Source organism: Ciconia boyciana, chromosome 10 (assembly GCF_034638445.1).
Source record: "Ciconia boyciana chromosome 10, ASM3463844v1, whole genome shotgun sequence".
In the NCBI taxonomy this organism is placed as follows: Eukaryota; Metazoa; Chordata; class Aves; order Ciconiiformes; family Ciconiidae; genus Ciconia; species Ciconia boyciana.
The window spans coordinates 41,231,544-41,248,359 of record NC_132943.1 but is presented as its reverse complement, the minus strand read 5'-3'; the positions used below and the strand labels follow the sequence as shown (position 1 = coordinate 41,248,359).

Below are 16,816 nucleotides of genomic sequence, written 5' to 3'. Positions count from 1 at the left end.
GATTAGGAGCTGGACAAAATGGTGCTATGATTTTATTAGTCATGCCCCTGGGATCAGCAATAAAACAGATCTGATCTCAAAAGAATACACACATTGAGGTGCAAGCTGCTATGAAGCAGAAATCACGTGTTAATAAGACAGGGATGTCAGCACACGTGCAATCTGATCAAGAGGCCAGTTTCTATTGCTATGGGACATGCTGCTTCTGGGCTGGCATTCGGAAAGCAGCTCCCTCCTGGGACTTCTGCTCTCCTGATCAGTAACCGACATCCCCAGACCAAACGCTGGTCAACATATTATGAGTAACGTCTGAGCAATTGCTTGCACACTCTTTCTTGACACTTTCATTTTCCTAGAGGCAAATTTACATACCACTGTCCCCACACTTGCCTCGGGTAACCCCAGATCTTCACTTTTACCCAGCAGATTCACAAACGCAGGCTGTGATTTCACATCAAAGAGGAAGCTGGGAACACGGTGACTGGTCCCAGGCACTGAGCTCTCAGAGATGTGAATTAACTGGAGAAAGTCCAAAAGGGAAGAGCAAAAAGGGCCAGAAGACACGATTTATGAGAAAAGAGTGAAAGAATGAGGGTTGTTTAGTCTAGAAGATGGATGGTTATGCCCTTCAAATACATGCAGGACAAAGAGGAATGGATTAATCCTTTCTCAGCGGTCATGAGAGACAGTAGAAGTAGTAATGGGCTTAAATTGCATCAAGGATGATTTTGGTTACACATTAAGCAATACTTTCATACTTTCCTATGCTTGCTCTCCAGGCTTGCCTGTGGAGTCTTTCTCCCTGGATTTTTAAGAACAAGAATAATTTTTTTGTTGTTGTTGTTGATTTGCACCTAGTAGGGGTGAGGGGCCTTAGACTCTCATTTTTATGATTTTTTTTTTTTTTTTTTAAATAGAACCAGTGCAACCCTCACTTACCAATCTGCTTGTTACTATAGAAAGAGTCCCCATGTGGAAAGGGGTTTTGGGATCAGAGCCCATTATTATCTTGGAGAAAAATATGGTCCTTCATGAGATAAGAAAAAGCCCCAAACTCTGCCAAAGACCTCGGGAAGATGTTGTGGTGCCTCTCCCAAACATGCAGCACAAAGTCACAGCTGTGATAAGGGCTTAAGCACCATTTCTTGCACCACAGGAACATGAGCATCTCCCTGGGCTCCTGCAGAGCTTTAGGAAGGAGCTGAGCGATGTTCAGGGTAGTGCTTGTACCTGGGTATTCCCAGTACTTCTCTGCTTCCCCTAAAACAGAAACTTCCCCTGTTTTAGGGTCATCTGCCTTCATCGTCCAGTTCCTCTCCTTGCCCTCAGAGCCTCTTGCAGCTATTTACGCTTTCAAGAGAAGCATAACTACCAACAGTTGCTGGCAGCATCTCAGTCTTTCCAGGATGAGGCAGGGAGCGCTGTCTGATTTACTCACTGCAAATAAATGCTCCTTCCCTGTAATTCCCAGAACCATGCAGGGGTGCAGAGCCAGACTTGCTCGTCTTGCTCCCTGTGCTTGGGGACACCTGAGAGGTGGGAGGTGCGGGAGAAACGCACGGTTCCTTACAACCACTCGTGCCCGCAGCCTTGGGGAGCTGTGGTGTTGTGGCAATTAAAGACAGCCACCTATTTCCTAGCTGCTGTTTCCTCTCCCACAGTCTCCGTGGCCACAGCCCACAGGTTGGGACATGCTCCACTGACTGTTTTATTCATGGAAGGGCCTCAGTGAAGATGCCCCATCTCCACCTATCACACAGCTTGTAGAACGAAGCTTGTTAGCGATTGTAATTAGACTTGGCACTGGCACACGCTTGCAGCAAATTGTTCCAGTTGCTGCCTTGTGTCTTAACTTTGCCGACGTGTTTAAATCAGCCACCGATGTCTGATTGATGTCTTTGGTATCCAGCAATAACCAACAGGATCTGAGCTGCACGACAGCTAATGTTAATTAGCAGAGCTTTGCTCTCACCCAAAATTGCCTTGAGTGATTGAGCCAGTCAAGTGCCCTTCTGGAGTCTTTTTTTTTTTTTTTTTTAATTGCAACATTGGGTGAAAAGCTGTCACCAGCTTTCATAACAATTTATGATCATAGCATCTACACCCCCATATGCCATACTAGCATTGCCTGGGACTCAGAAGACCCTGCTACCTTTTCTTCCTCTCCTAGTAGGCAAGGCTCGATGGTTTGGGGTAGGTTTTTCTTTTGGCAAATAGATTTTTCCCCCTCCCTGCCATACCAGAGACACTCTAATTTCCTGCTCCTCCCATTTTAACCACTGGTCGCAACAGTTAATGAATACAAATCCTGTCCAAGTCTCTGAGGCCTGAGAAGAGATCTGTTATACCAGGCACTATATAAATTAGCTACTGATGTGAAACACTGACAAGAGAAAGCTTTCACTGGGTGAGCTTGTGTGATCATATTCAAGTGTAAAACAGAGGAGTTTGATGTCTGTTATTCCCCAGAGTTTGCGTGCCCCCGTGCAGCACACCAACAGCTAAACCCCAGTATCCTGACAGCGTCTGATCCCCAAATAAGTGACATGTCACTCTCTCTCTGGCTCAGATGCTGGCAACACTCAGAAATATCAATTCTGCAAGTTACCTCGCAACCTCTGCAAGTTGCTTCAACCCAGATACCAGTACTGGTAACTGTAGTCCTTCTAACACCACGTTTTTTAAAAAGTCCATAAACTCTCCTGAAAGTTGAGAGGAAAATCATCCACCTGCACCAGAGTCTCATCTTTTCTAACCGGGCTGTTGTTGCTCACTTGTGACAGAGTTTAGAGCCAGCAGGTCTAACCCAGGCTGCAGTCCCACCTCGGACCACTATGTTGGTTATCCATGGGCTGCAGCGGCCCTTGAAACCACAAACCAGCGTTTTGCTGATTTGGGGCTGGTTTCTAGAGCCCTGAACATGGAGGCAAGGACATAGCGAGTGCTGCCCTTGCATCTCAGCAGGAGGAGATGGTGGGATGTGTTATCTCAGGACTGCCGGCACGGCTGGGACGGAGGAGTTCCCAAGGGATGCTCTGGTCAAGGCAGCTGGGGAGATGGTGGGAAGGGAAGGAGGCAGGGGGGAAGGCAGAACAATAGTTTTTTATTTTGTTTTTAAAACCCAAAGTTTCTAGTTTATTTATTCTGCGCTCTGGGGACAGAGCGTAGATTCCCAGAAAAAGTATCTGGGAAAGAGAGGCTCCCATGTCCTTCAGCCCATCAAAGAATAGGACCACAATGTTTATTTGAATAAAATAAAAACAAACAAAGCCAAGCAACATCCCCACAACAGCCCCGGCCCCCAACCACACATGTGCACAAGCACACATGGATGCTGGTACATGCTTGCCCAGATTGCCACCTTGGTCTTCTCTAAGCCTCCTTTAGTCCCAGAGCAGATCTTCTCAAGTGGGTTTTATGCTCTGAACAGGCATCTCCATCCCCCACAGCACTGGTCCCTTCATCTTATATTCTCCACCATAAGATTTGGGAGGGAGGATGTACGACAGAGCAGGGAAACAAAGTACAAGTACCTTAACTGACAATCCTAGTGGTTCAGTTCACATAAATACGCAATTTAGAAGTTAAAGAGGATGTCTCTCCTCAGCCACTCAATCACTTCTGTCGCTTATACGAATGCTTTCAATTTTCAGGACAGCTCACTCTCGCCCCAAGGCTGACAGCCTGTCTCAGGATATGATTACACACCTGAAACACATACCAAGACTTGCTATTTTACCACCCACCCTTTTGCCAACTGCAAAGCACTACAAGTAATCCTGAAGCAAACCTTGAGAAATAAGGCAAGTGGCCTACCAAGTAGTAATACCTGGGTTCTTTTGATCTCAGTCTGTCAGACAGTAGGGTTATATTTTCAGGCTTTGAATCTACAGTTGTGATAGCTAGGGTTTTATTAACTTTTTCCACCTCTTCAGTTTATCTCAAGGTCCTCAAGCACAAAATAACAAGAGTTGCAAGAGCTGGTGACACTGCCAGAGAGCAAATTTTGCATCCTGCTGGGCTCCGCTCTCAGAATTGCAAAGGGACATGTGTTCAAAAAAACAGAGCATCTTGCAGTCTGAATCCCTGCTCCTTTTGCAAGAAAACTCTTGCCTCTGCCTGCTGCAGGGTGTGAGATGAAGCTGCTCTGCAAGAGCAGACCTGGTGGGCTGCAGTGGACCTTGATAAAGCAGAGAAAGGGCTTTGCAGTCCCAAAAAGCACAGCTGTGCCAGAAAGAGAAGAACACCAGATTCCCAGGATGGCAGAATGGGGAAGCAAAGGGGCAAGTCTATTTAAAAAAAATCATACAATTAGAATAAGATGTAAGAAAATGCACTGCACATGTTTGTACTTACTGCGAATAATTCAAAATGTAAAGCAGACATCAGTCTGAATGAACACTGAATGGCTGCACAGCACACTATCTCATGCCATTAGACCTACCATAGAGTCCAGATACAGCAGAATTAAATGTACTGCATTTTGCTGGATAGGTTTTAGCCAAAGCAACAGCTTAACTCTTTGGTGTCCCGTAGCAGGCACTATTAAATATTACACATCAGTCTGATGTGTGAGCTAAAAGACAAAGAGCCTTTTTTTGCTTAGACCTCAGACTGGAGAAGTCTGATCTGGCACTGCTTCAGTAGAATAGAGCTCACGTTCAGCAGAAAAACGCCCGTGAAAGCAGGCTTATTGCAAATGTTGGAGAAGAAACTTTGCCTGCAATTATTCATGAGCAGATACCTGGCATATCAAGCTCATGGGAACAAAAAGCGTAGCCATAAGCTCACCTGGGGACAGCAGTTCACGTGCCGGTGGAGCAGAGGCTGAAATGCCTAGCTGCTGCCCAGGAGAGGTGTGTTTCCACAGGGAATGATGGCAGGGAGCCAAAGTCAGCCACAGCACACGGCCCAGCTCCTCACTGGATTTGGGATAACCCAGGTCAACTAGCCAGGGTGAGATCAGAGAGTCCACAGCTTTGCACAGGGGATGGGAGAGATGCTGTCCCAACTGAGGGAGACATGCAGGAGAAAGTCTGGCACTGAAGAGACCTAGCGTGGAAAATACGTCAAGGAAAATCTTGGTGGAAAAGCACCTCAAATACGTCTACATGTCTTGGGGACTGCATAGGTTAACTCCTGAAGCAGCAACAGGGTCCAAGGCACATCTCTGCCTGGCTGGAATCAGCTCAGGAGCCATTCTCACTGAATTGCAAAAATTAGAGACAGATGGCAAGGTCTGAGTTTCTCTCATCTATCACAAGTACTGCAGACATATTCCCCAGACGCGTTTTGCAATATTCACTTGCTGCAATATTCCCTGGATGAGGTTTATCTCCACACTTCAGAGAGACTTCCTGGACTCCCACTTCAGCTACACGGGAGGGAGATGACTGCGATTCACCCGTCACTTCTTCCACTCCTCTGCAAAACATACTTTGAATTTAACACCCTTAGTGGACATTGGAGATCTTGGTGATGCTTTCCTGAGCACAGCCACCAACCCACCCTATCCTAACTTTGCTCTTCTCACTGTTTCTCTGACATATTTGCAGGCTTCAGAGTTACTGGGGCTCAGGGGGTGTCTGTTGACAGCAGAGCCCTGTTCCCAGTCCCTATTTGTGGTAGGCAAGACAGTATTTGGTCAAATGTTTGTTTTCACCAGGGGCTGAAGGAAAACAGGGAATTGCACACCAAGAGGTGTAAAAGGCTATTTGTATCCTGTCTGGGTTTACACCCACATGTGTGGGTTTGCTGCATGAGCTGATTCTCAGCTGGTATGTTGTTGAGAAAAAGCAAGGAACAACTCATAATTCTGAATGAGCGATCTGGCCTCTAAGATGTACTGTAATAGTAAAAGTATACTTTTCTTGCTAGTAAGTTGTGGAGAAAATAAACAGACAATGAACTCATTTCAGTGTTATTAATATCTAAATATGTTTAACCTTACAAAAGGAGACTGTTGAAAGAATTTCTGGTATGTAAAATGCTGTTAAGTAGAAAAGGAACATACTAAAATTTGGTATCTGGTAGTCATCTCAGAATACACGAGAGAGTAAATCAGACCAAAGATGTAGACACAGCCTTTGGGCTCCAGAGGTTCCCAGGCTGGACTGGTGGATGTTGGGTGGGTAAGACCATGGACATTTCACTCTGTATTGTGCTATTCTTGTGTTCTTCCCCTCCACATCCAACACTGGTCACTTGTGGAAGAAGGATGCTGGGAAAAAATGAACCTTTGCTCTAAGCCACTAGAGATAACCCCACATTTGGTAAACATTGATGATTAGGCTGGGCTTTAATTCCCTTCCTGTAAGTTTCCATGCTTCCTTTCTAATAAAGCAGCCAATACAGAAATGGCTTCAGGAAATAAAGTGCAAGGAACAGCTTTGTCTTGTTTTCAAACATGGAACAAGGCACAAGAAAATTCTCTTGCTTTGCAATTCTGTATATCTTTCAAAACACTTCTCCCACTGCAAGCAGTCCTTGAGATTGACCGTGAGCGCTTGCCAGCCCGCAGAAGTGTTGCAGCAAGCAGGATTTACCCTATGAACTTCCCTTTCTTCCTACCTCCTCCTCCCAACACACCTAAACACTGATGCCTACCTACATCCAGAAGATTTCTGTGGAAACAGAAGCTAGGGGCTTCTCCTTTGGGGAAAGTGGGGACTGTTTTCTTTTTTAATGCTGAACTTTTTACCCCTTCTCTATCAGGGGCATTTCACATGCTGCTGACTAGACCCTTCAAACACCAGTTCAAGCCAAAGAGACATCCCTGACCACATCAGAACAATAACAGCACAAATTCAAGATTGTGTACATATTCCCCCCCCACCCCCCCAAGTTTCTATCCAGTGCGATTGATCAAATATTTGCTTTTCTCAAAGCAGATAACATTTGTGAACTTACAAACTTAAGCCACAAACTCTTATCCCCCTGTGCTATTTATCTCAAGAGTACAAAGGCCAATTGATTTCTTCCATGACAGCCAGACCCAGGCCCTCAGCTTTCTCCCCTGCTCCAGTTCCTGGTTTTAGTCTTTGTTTTGGACTCACTAGATTTAGAGAACAAGGGAGAATAATAGGGAGAAGAGTCAGGAACAAAAATGAACCTAAAATAGAGTTAACCAGTCATCTGAGTACAAAGAAACCATTCGGCCCCACCACTGACCTCTCCACAATGAAGCATTAATATAGCCCATAGTCCTTTAAGGCAGTCACACTGATTTCTGGCACTCTGAATGGAGGCTGGCACTTGCAAAAGGCAGCTCCAGGCTTCTAAACGAGTTGGAGAAACTACACACCCAGCTTCCAGTGGCTAAAGTCACTCAAGTAGAGTCTTCAGTCAGGGAGTGAATGCCATCCTGCCAGGTGCTCTACAGGACCCTGAAATATCAAATATAGTTACAGTATTTCAGGATTAACTTCTGAACCCTGAAACATGAAGTCAAACCTCCAACATGAGGTCAAATTTCCATCTTCAGTTGAGAATGAGAAGCAACATGCTAGTCTGCAAGCCCCAAAGCACAGAAGGGGATAGCTGGAGATACTGGCAATAATAAGGAAAGCACAGCTTGGTGCAGGGACAAGCTATCACTGCTTCTTACCCTCCCTAACAGTTTTCAGATGCAGGCCCACCAGGCCAGGGAGGCCGCTGGAAGAGCGATACCATGAGGACCGCAGCCTTAGGATGACCTTGAGAAATGGAATCACTTCAGGAAATGGAGCTATGAGAAAAAGATCAGTTAAAAAAAATACAGCGGAAAAAAATGCATTACTTGGCTTAGGTTTAGTTTTGAAAGTAGGGGATAAAGCCTTACATTTCTCACTCCTGCATTTTGTTTTTCTAAAGCCTTCGCTACAGAGGAAAGATCAGTTCTGCCTGTGACTTGTGGCTGTTGCCCAAATGCATGGAGAGCTGCGTCCACCGTTAGCGGGGGTCTCCCTTACTGCTCCAAAGGGCTTGAGAGCCAGCCCTTTAACTCGGTATTATGTCTGGCTTTAAAGTGGCGGGGAACTACTCCACAGGTTTCCTTGCTGCCCTTGTAACAACTCTTTTCGCTCTTCAGCTACCTACCTAGCAGGGCAGTTGGACACCTCAATCATTCAGTTCAAAGAAGGCCTAATTGCAAGCTCTTCGTCCTTTTAACCTATTTGGAATAGGTCCTTTTAACCCTTTTTTGGGCACTGATACTGTGAATGGAAAGGAGACGATAAGAATTAATCTTTCCAGGCACACCATGAGCAGGAGGAGTTAGAGCCAGGGCTGGACCCTCCTCAGGGGAGGACATGGTAGAGAGCATGCAGAGGGCTGATGTATAAAAGCAAGCAGGCTAGAGAAGTTGGTAGAAGAAGTCAGAGGGTAGAGAAGCAGCCTCCACACTTATAGATAGACAGGGAAACCAGACCTCTTGCCAGCAGCCTCTTACGATATTAAATTTGGCACCCTGAAGCTTTGGGTCCCCCCCTCAGGTTCAGCACACCCAGGACCTTCCTTTCCTCCCCGTGTACCTCTCTGCCTTTCCATTGTGCTTTGGAAAAAGACTCCTTTAAACCAGTGGTCTAATTCAGGTTCCTCGTTTCAGAGAAAGCTGCTGTGGAAGAGAACATATAACTGTGGAGATGCTTTTTGCTCTTGAGTGATGCTGATGAGTCCTATATCCACAACATGAATGTCTGAGACGTTCCTGAGCAGCTCTTCAGCCAGTTTTCCCCCCACTACATCCGCTCCCAGAATTAGTCATCATTGGAATAACGGTAAGAGTGGGTATTGTTGGGAGCCAGTTTCAGCCTTGAAGACCATGAAATAGCTCGATCCAAAAGCTCACTGAGGCCTGCCTGGCACTGAGGGGCAGAAACATGATTTTCTACTCAGCTGACTAAGTTTTTCCTTGTATTCTCTCAGTTAATCGCAAATAACGTCATCTGCATAGCATAGATACAGGAGAAAAAACACAAAGCAAGAGCTGCATGCTGGAAACAGAACATGAGAATCAGCCAAGAACAATAATTTATGGTAAGACTCCTCACTTCAGATGTCTTACCCAATTGTTTGAAAAGCATGGCGGAAAAGGAGACCTTATATTGTTTTCCTCCTACAAAATCCCTTAGTTTTGCAAAGAGCATCAAGAAGCCTGACTCTAGGTAGATGTGCCCCATAGAAAGCTTCTAGTATCCTCAGATACTAGAGGAACCTACTGTTTGGAGCTTGGATTTCTGTCTCCCAAAAGACAGAAACAGAGCAAATATGGCCAGCCACTGCTATCCCTGGGTGTGCTGGCAAGGCATGAGTTGTTACACCACTTCTTCCAGAAGCATAGATGTTCTTCCAACTTCCCTCTTCCCTTCACCTAGACAGGTCGTGGACATCTCACAAGACTGAGATCATTAGACACAGAGAACATAATTCAGAGCCTGTCCTTCAGCTTTTTTTTTGTTGTCTATTTCCCCACCCTCCCATCTGATATGTTAAAGGATGCCATAACATATTATATCTCCACAGACTGGAGGTGTTCTTCATTGCTCTCCTTTAGAAATACAGGACATTTACTTTCTTTAAAGAACCTGAAAGAAAAAGAGGGGGCAACAAGATACTCTAGAAACAGGCACAGCTCTATTGAATTTGCTGTGGTTAAAGCAACATACAGAAAGCCAGAGTCAGGAGAAATCCCATTAATTTCAGTTTACATCAGTTCAGAACATACCCCTCAAAGTTTTAGGGTCGCTTAACCTAGCTTTAAGGAGCTATGTATTATGGGATCCCATTCACTTTATCACCATGAAATAACATATCTGGAATTTAGGTTGTTTGTACATGAACTCAATAGCAAAGATAAATGAAGTGGGTACTACCCACATCTCTTGCATATGGAAATCTGTGTTTAAAAACAAGAACACCCACACAGCTAATCAGCATGAGATGAGTTTCTTGTTGTTTTGTGGTTGGGCTCACAATAGAAACACTGTTCTGTGATACAGTATTTTCAGCCTCAGGTCTTGTGATTCTCATGGCACTTTTATTTGCATGTCCAGTCTCACTGAAGCCTGAAAAGTCAATATCAAATGGATATGAACAGCTTGTTGATTCACATGAGGGTATCATCAAGAACTCTAATCAGAACTGAGAATCAAAGATGGGGAAGAAGAAAGTACCTAGGCTTTAGAGGATGTAAGAAGAGCCCTGTTGCACCAGTGGCAGAACTAAGTGGTTGTTTTTAATCTAACCTCCCTTATCCGGAAAGGTTGCTTATCCCCGTTTTACCTTCTCATTTTAAGAGCTTGCTAGGAGCTGCCAAGCCCATTCCTTGTGTCTTTTGTCAGACGCACCTCACACAGAGTCCAAAGGCCCCACAAGCATGACAGCCTGTCATGCCCTGCTTCCCAGCTCAGTGCCATTTCTGGTTCCACTTGGGTCAGGCTGGAACAAGCTTCTTTGATTAGGGACCTGTCACCACATGCAGCAGCTGATTGTCACTCATTACCAGCTGCATCTACTGGCATGGACCCTTACAATCTCTGCAGGAGTACAAAGCTTTTATCATTCCTCATATTTTATAGGGGAAGCAAAATTGAGCAGGTTTACCCAGGAAACCTGTGATAAAGAAGAGAAAAAAAAAAAAAATCAGCGTGATCTCCCCAGTTCCTGCTGTTCCTAAACCAAGAGTCAAGCCTAGAAATGCTGCATGAGGCCAAGTTCCTAGAAAGGATTTCACATTAAAAGAAGTTTTAAAGAAGGATTTCTTAAGCTATTTCTTCATTTGCTCTCACATACTGCAGTAGCACATGAGGAAACATAAGGTCTCACCTATTAGTGGCTGTGAACTGAAATGCAAGTCTCTCATCTCCAGTGCCTCTTTGATTATGAGTGCCTACAGGGAAGGCAGCAGCAAACATGGACAGTGTCTCGTAAAGCTGTACCTTGAGCTTAGCATGCATGCTTGGACCAGAGTCACTTAGAAGTGGTCTCTCTAAGAAGACATTATTAGAAACAGATATAGGATCAGCCCACCAGTCGCTCACGTGCTTTCAGCTGTGCCCAGCTAAAACCAGAGCAAGCTCTGTGGAGCTCCAAGGAAGCAAGGCGTTGCTCTTGAAGGTGGGCTGAGGCAATAATGTTTGACAACTGGGTTGGATACAGGAGGAGCAGACACGTCTCCTCCCCAGCCACACACTGGGCCAGTTCAGGAGAACGTGAGAATAAGTCCCATCCTCGCTTCTTCTTTGTCCAAACTTGAGCCCTGCCCGCAGCCGTGTTCCTCCACAGGAGGAGAGGGCGGTAATATCAGCACTCATACTTGTCGACAGCCCTTCACACTCAGCTTTCCCTGGAGAGCAGCAAAATATTGCTTTCAGGAAGCAAAGCACATTTTTTCCACAGTGATGAACAAGAGAGGTTCTTCCCAGCCAACTGTGAGGACGACCCCCCAAGTCCCCACTGCATGCACACGCCCCACACGCAGCTCGAGAGGATCGCAGCAGGTTACAGCTGGCTGGGTTCGTGCTGCACACGAGGGACAGCAGCATTGGGTCAGCATGAAGCATTGAACATCACCTGGGACACCCTGTAAAACTCCTCACATCCCACACAGGCTACTGGGAAGCTTGTGTTAGATACAAGAACATGTTTTTCATGCCCTCTTGACTGGGGAACAGGGGATCTGCTCTCACCTGACCAAACTACGCAGTCTCAAGCGTTGGCCCCAACCACCACCATTTTGGTTGATCTGAGACATCACACAGACCACTGCGGTGCCTGCAGCTGGGACCAATGGGACCAAAAGACTCCTATCACCAGGGCCTCTGGCCCAGCAGGGAATGCACATCATGCTACTGGGCTGGTTGTGTTAATATTCACTGCTGGTTCATGGCCTCAGGCTGGTTTCTCCAGAGCAAAGAGAGGGTGTGAGGGGGAGGAGAAAGAAGCTGCAGCTGAGAAAGGGTATTGGTGTCTGCTGTGCAGCTCCCAGGACTTCTCCTGCATTCAAGAGCTCATAATCAGAGGTCGAGTCCATGTTGACTACTGGCAACATGCACACCTCTTACAGAGGACAGATAGGTCACAACCTCTGCTCGAGTGGCTCTCAGTATATCTTCCAAGAGACCTGCGAGACAGCAGCAGAAAAAACACCCCGAACACACAGCTCTTCAATTCCCTCAAATACTCCTCCATCCCACACACAGAGGAGAGTCAGTGGCCTTTGGACCTCTGGGGCTGTAGAAGCTCTCCATAATGCTTTCAATGCCTTGACACTTTTGGCTAGCATGATCCCACACTCAGGTAGCAAAGCCAGCATTAACATTTCACAGCGGGGAGGGGCGGGTTAAAGCCAGGAGGAAGATTCAGAGATGCCTGCATGGCTTCCTTAGCCCACGGGGAGCTCTGAGTCAAATGAACTAGAAGGAGATAAACAGAGCAGAGGAATCTTTTTCTTTTGCAAATCGTGACAGTTGGCAGCTCTCCCTTACCTGCTAAACACATCTCAAGCATGTGGAAAAGCATTTGGGAATGAGATGATGACATCAGCTCATGCTGGTGTAATCTTCTTGCCTGAAGGGCCAAGCTGCAATCAGCTCTCTTGGGAGCAGAGCGTGCTTGGGGCCATGAGCAGGAAGGACGACTCACGCCTGCAGGGAAGCTGACCCGGGGCAGGATGGGCTGATAGCCACCTATCAGCAAGATTTCCATTGCTAGTAGTTGGCAGAGTCTCAAATCTGCTTGGACTGCTGCCCTGCTCCCTCCTCACTAGCCCAAACTTCCTGTGGTCCCAGCCACCCAGCCCCAGTGCAATGCCTGGATCTTTCAGTGGGAGGTATGGGGGAGGAAGGACTTCACTCCTTGAGCTCCCTGCAGTCCCACCAAGGACCACCCAAATCATACATAGTGACAACCAGCCACATCTCAATTCTTCAGCATGTCAATTCTTGGAGCATATATAAAAACATCTACCCCAAAACCCCTACAATAAAAAAGACCCAGTGGACATCTATGGAATCAAGTGCTTGGTTCAGACGTATGTCTCGGCTGGCTGCCAGTGTGGGCATGCACCACATTTAGCAAAGCATCAAAACATCTGTGGCTATAAAGGGCCAGGGGAGACACACTAGAAGCAGGAAGGAAGGAGGGGTTTTTCCTGTTCACACTGGATGGATTTGTCTGACACGCAGTACACCTAGGCATAAAAAAATCCTTCAGAGACTGACAGCAAGGGAGAAGGGAGAAGGGGTTTAGCCCATCACCTACAGCGGTAGAATCAGATCACACTTGGTCACTTAGAAAGGAAAAACCACAAAATAAAACACACCCCCACAAACACACATCACAAAACAAAACAACCCACCACGTTTTTCAGTAGAACAACGAACAAAAGGGGCCATGAAGGTCCAGGACAGACAAGAGGAGCCAGGCAGGGGGGTGTGGAGCATGGCTCTGGAAGAAGCTATGGGTGGAAGTCAGGATCGCCCCTTCCTCTCCATCCAAGTTCCTCCCCTTCACTGCCCTCATACTACCACCCCTCCACAACACAAGCAGCAGCCCAATATACCCCATGCCCCCCATCCTTATTCAGTGAACCACCCTAGTATGGCTGGGTAGGGACCAGATGTGCCCCCTGGACCCAAAGCCTGTCATGGCCACAGGAACACTGCGTGATGCTCCATGAAGAGCAAGCCACACACACAGCACAAAAATACTGAAGCCCTGACCAACGCTGGTGACACAAGTGGGATTTTGATAAGTTTCTATGGCCTGCTGAATCTTAAAGTTAAAACAGCTTAAAACACAGAATTAAGTAGGTTTGAAAATAGAGGCTAAAGCCAGGAAAGAACCCCAAATACTTCCACTTCAGGGAAAGCAGGAAAAAGAAAGAAGAGAGGTTAATCCAAAGAAAGGCAACAAAAAAAGTGTTTAATATATATTTCTCAGCCTAGACTATTCTAAGGGAAATAGTTATTCTTGTGTTATAGGACCGAGTTGACAAGGGCTGAAACAAACAAAAAAACCCCACACCCACAAACAAAACCCAACACATTACCCTCAAATACCAGAAATCCTGTTGTTGCAGGACATCACCCGCAGTCGAGCACTCGCAAGATCTCACTACGCACTGCTATGAAAGGTGAGGGCACCCAGCAGTGTTACGCAGCATTTTAAGAGGTTACAGATCTCCTACTTCAGAGCAGGAGCCAGGCTGAGGAGTTGGGAATTAGCCTCATCTAGGAGCAGCTTATCATTCATAGTCTGTGTTTTACCACGCTAGCCAGAGGCAGCCAGAGAAACTTGCCAAAGTCTCTCACCCCTGTCCAGCTAAGATTAGTAGCACTGTGGCTTTTAGTGTCACCCAGCAGGGATGCTGCCATCCCCACGGACTGGTCACAGGGCAAAATATTGGATGTGCAATCCCTATAACAGGTGGCTACTGCCTATTCTCACTGGTACCCCATTTCAGGGATCTCCAGACTATTTGGTGCTAAATCTATGGCTCGTCCTGCTGTTAGGGTATGGGGGATGCATATTTCCCCAGGAGACATAATGTAACAAGGCAGTAGCCCCTCGTTTCTTGGCCACATGGCACAGCGGTGGTTAATATCTCTGCCAGGACAGGGCCGTGCTTGGCCCGGATCCACCTGCCCACCTACCAAAGGTAACTTTGGAAGACTGGTGGAAACTGAACCAGGCCCACATGGAGGGAGGAAGGACACAGTGAAAGAACAACGGGGATCTGATGGAAATCTGGTAAAGTCACGTCTTTTAAAAGAGATGTCTGAACTTTTCTGGGCTGCCCAGCTACTGTGGTCAGACTGACCACATTACCCATGCCCATTAATGGCCCAGACTGGCCAAGAGTTTCACAAGAATGACAAGAATTTGTCCCCAAAATACACAGAGCAATTTAGAATAACCGAGGCAGTTTTACCACTTCACTAAAGGAAACCAACAGATTATGTTTTTCCCTCTGAGTTTGTCAGGTTTCCATTCAGTTCGAGGGGAAAAAAAAAAAGGCATTTTTAATGTGCTGTGATAAAGGCATAATGGGTGAGCTACTAAGAGATGCTGTGAAGCACGGAATAGGTTTTCAGATTCACTCTGCTTCAGCACTGGTCTTCACCATTACAAGTTTGGTGAATGAATCTGGCAGAGGGATACGTTCCTGGAAGTAACTATGCTTGTTGTCTGAGCAGCATGTCTCATTCATTGCTGCTACCAGGTTACTGAAACTTAGTTCAAAGGATGAACCATGGCACCCGATTCAGGGCACGTGTCGACAGGACACAGGTCATTGAGGGAAGAGGCAAGAGCCAAGCACAAGGACCCCAAGCTAAGCACTAAATTGCCTTCCCAGAAAGAGGACAGGCACTCCCAGGCGGGTTTGGCTTTTGTTTCTTCCCTGCATGTCTACCAGGAGCACCTCGGCCAAAGAATAAGCTCTATTTTATTTGAGCACATACAAAGTGTCCTCTTTCAGCAGCTTGAAATACGCACATAAGCTTTTCACAATAAACTGTCCACAGCCCCATCAGCAAGATCTTCTCTGTAATTAATTGGACAAACCATTTGTCTATCCACCAGATACGACAAAGCAATTGTCGAAAGTTTCAGGCCATAAACTCAGCATTGAAATTCCCATCCCAAGATCACAGCATGGCTCGTGGTGAGGAGGGCAGGCAGGGATCCAACCTTCAGGAAAAAACAAGGCACCCTTTTGTGAACCCAGCCCTTGGGCCTTCTCTTTGTCATACAAGAGTAATTATTTTGCATATCTCATCCCTGGGTAAGCTTGATGGTTGCTTTTCATTACATCCCAGGCACAGGTCTGGTACCAGGCTTTAGGGAGAGCTGGTCCTGAGGCGGGCAAGGAGAACTGAATATTGAGAAACTATTAATATGAATGCACTACTAGAAAGAACATGGTAGATAAAACAGATATGGTCTCTTTAATTATGCACAGGCAGTAATTAATTCATGTTATTAACTAATTAATGACTCACTTCAAGGACAAGGGAAAAATGGTCTGTTTATAGCTTAAGATGATGTTATTGCTGCTTAGAAAACAAAAACAAAACATCAATTGAAGATCTAACAGCACTGTCAAGGCCTGAATTTGTTTCCAGGAAATCCTGTGTTCTTCTCACCAAGGAGTGGTGATTCATAGTTGCGTCTTGCTAAGCCGACTGAAGCTGGGTGCTCTCATTTGCTCCACATTGACAAGTTTTTACATTTGTTGTCCAAATTTGCAGATTCCCAGAGCCAAAATAAGCTGCAGAGTGTCAGACAATAATAAAAATTTTAGATTTATTACAGAGTTAGTATTATTTTAGCACTCTGGAGACCTGGTAGAGAGCCAAGACACCCTTCTCTTTCCTCTTTGCCAAGTATTGTATGAAACAGAACAAAACAATATGGTGCCTGCCCTCAAACGCTTGTGCCCCAGCACAAGGGGACAAACAAGCAGATGGCAAATGCTCCAGATCATGCAAAAATAGTGACTTTCCTGTGAGGCTGCGATAGCAGTGTATCATGCAGTTCCACACACAGGCTCGGTGCACCCAAGTTTTGGAGAAATGGATGGTGATCTTGCAGGCTTATTGCTCTTCTGTCTCCAGCAAAGACCAGCTTAAAAAGACACAATCCCATGTCCCTTTCCAAAGGGAGGAAAGCAATTTAGAGATGTTTCTATTCTCTCTCAGTCCATTTCAGTGTCCCATAAAGCTGGCTCCCTTAAGATGGTTATAAGAAGCCACCTGTTTTGTACAGACAGAGCCCAAGCTCATGTGGCTGCTCCTTGGCTGAAAAAGCAAGGTCTTAAACCAAATAAGTGTGT

The 16,816-nt window shown here is 46.1% G+C and overlaps 1 long non-coding RNA gene across 2 annotated transcripts in view; it reads left to right on the top strand.

Annotated features, from left to right (window-relative positions):
- The window catches only part of LOC140657280 (uncharacterized), a 38,092-nt gene that overhangs the window by 7,879 nt on the left and 13,397 nt on the right, over positions 1-16,816 (top strand). The window contains exons 2-3 of one of the 2 annotated variants that reach the window (XR_012044272.1): positions 8,585-8,756; positions 8,905-9,015. This is a non-coding gene — a long non-coding RNA (uncharacterized lncRNA). The remainder of the gene's footprint in view (positions 1-8,584; positions 8,757-8,904; positions 9,016-16,816) is intronic. The other variant, XR_012044271.1, reaches the window with a different exon arrangement.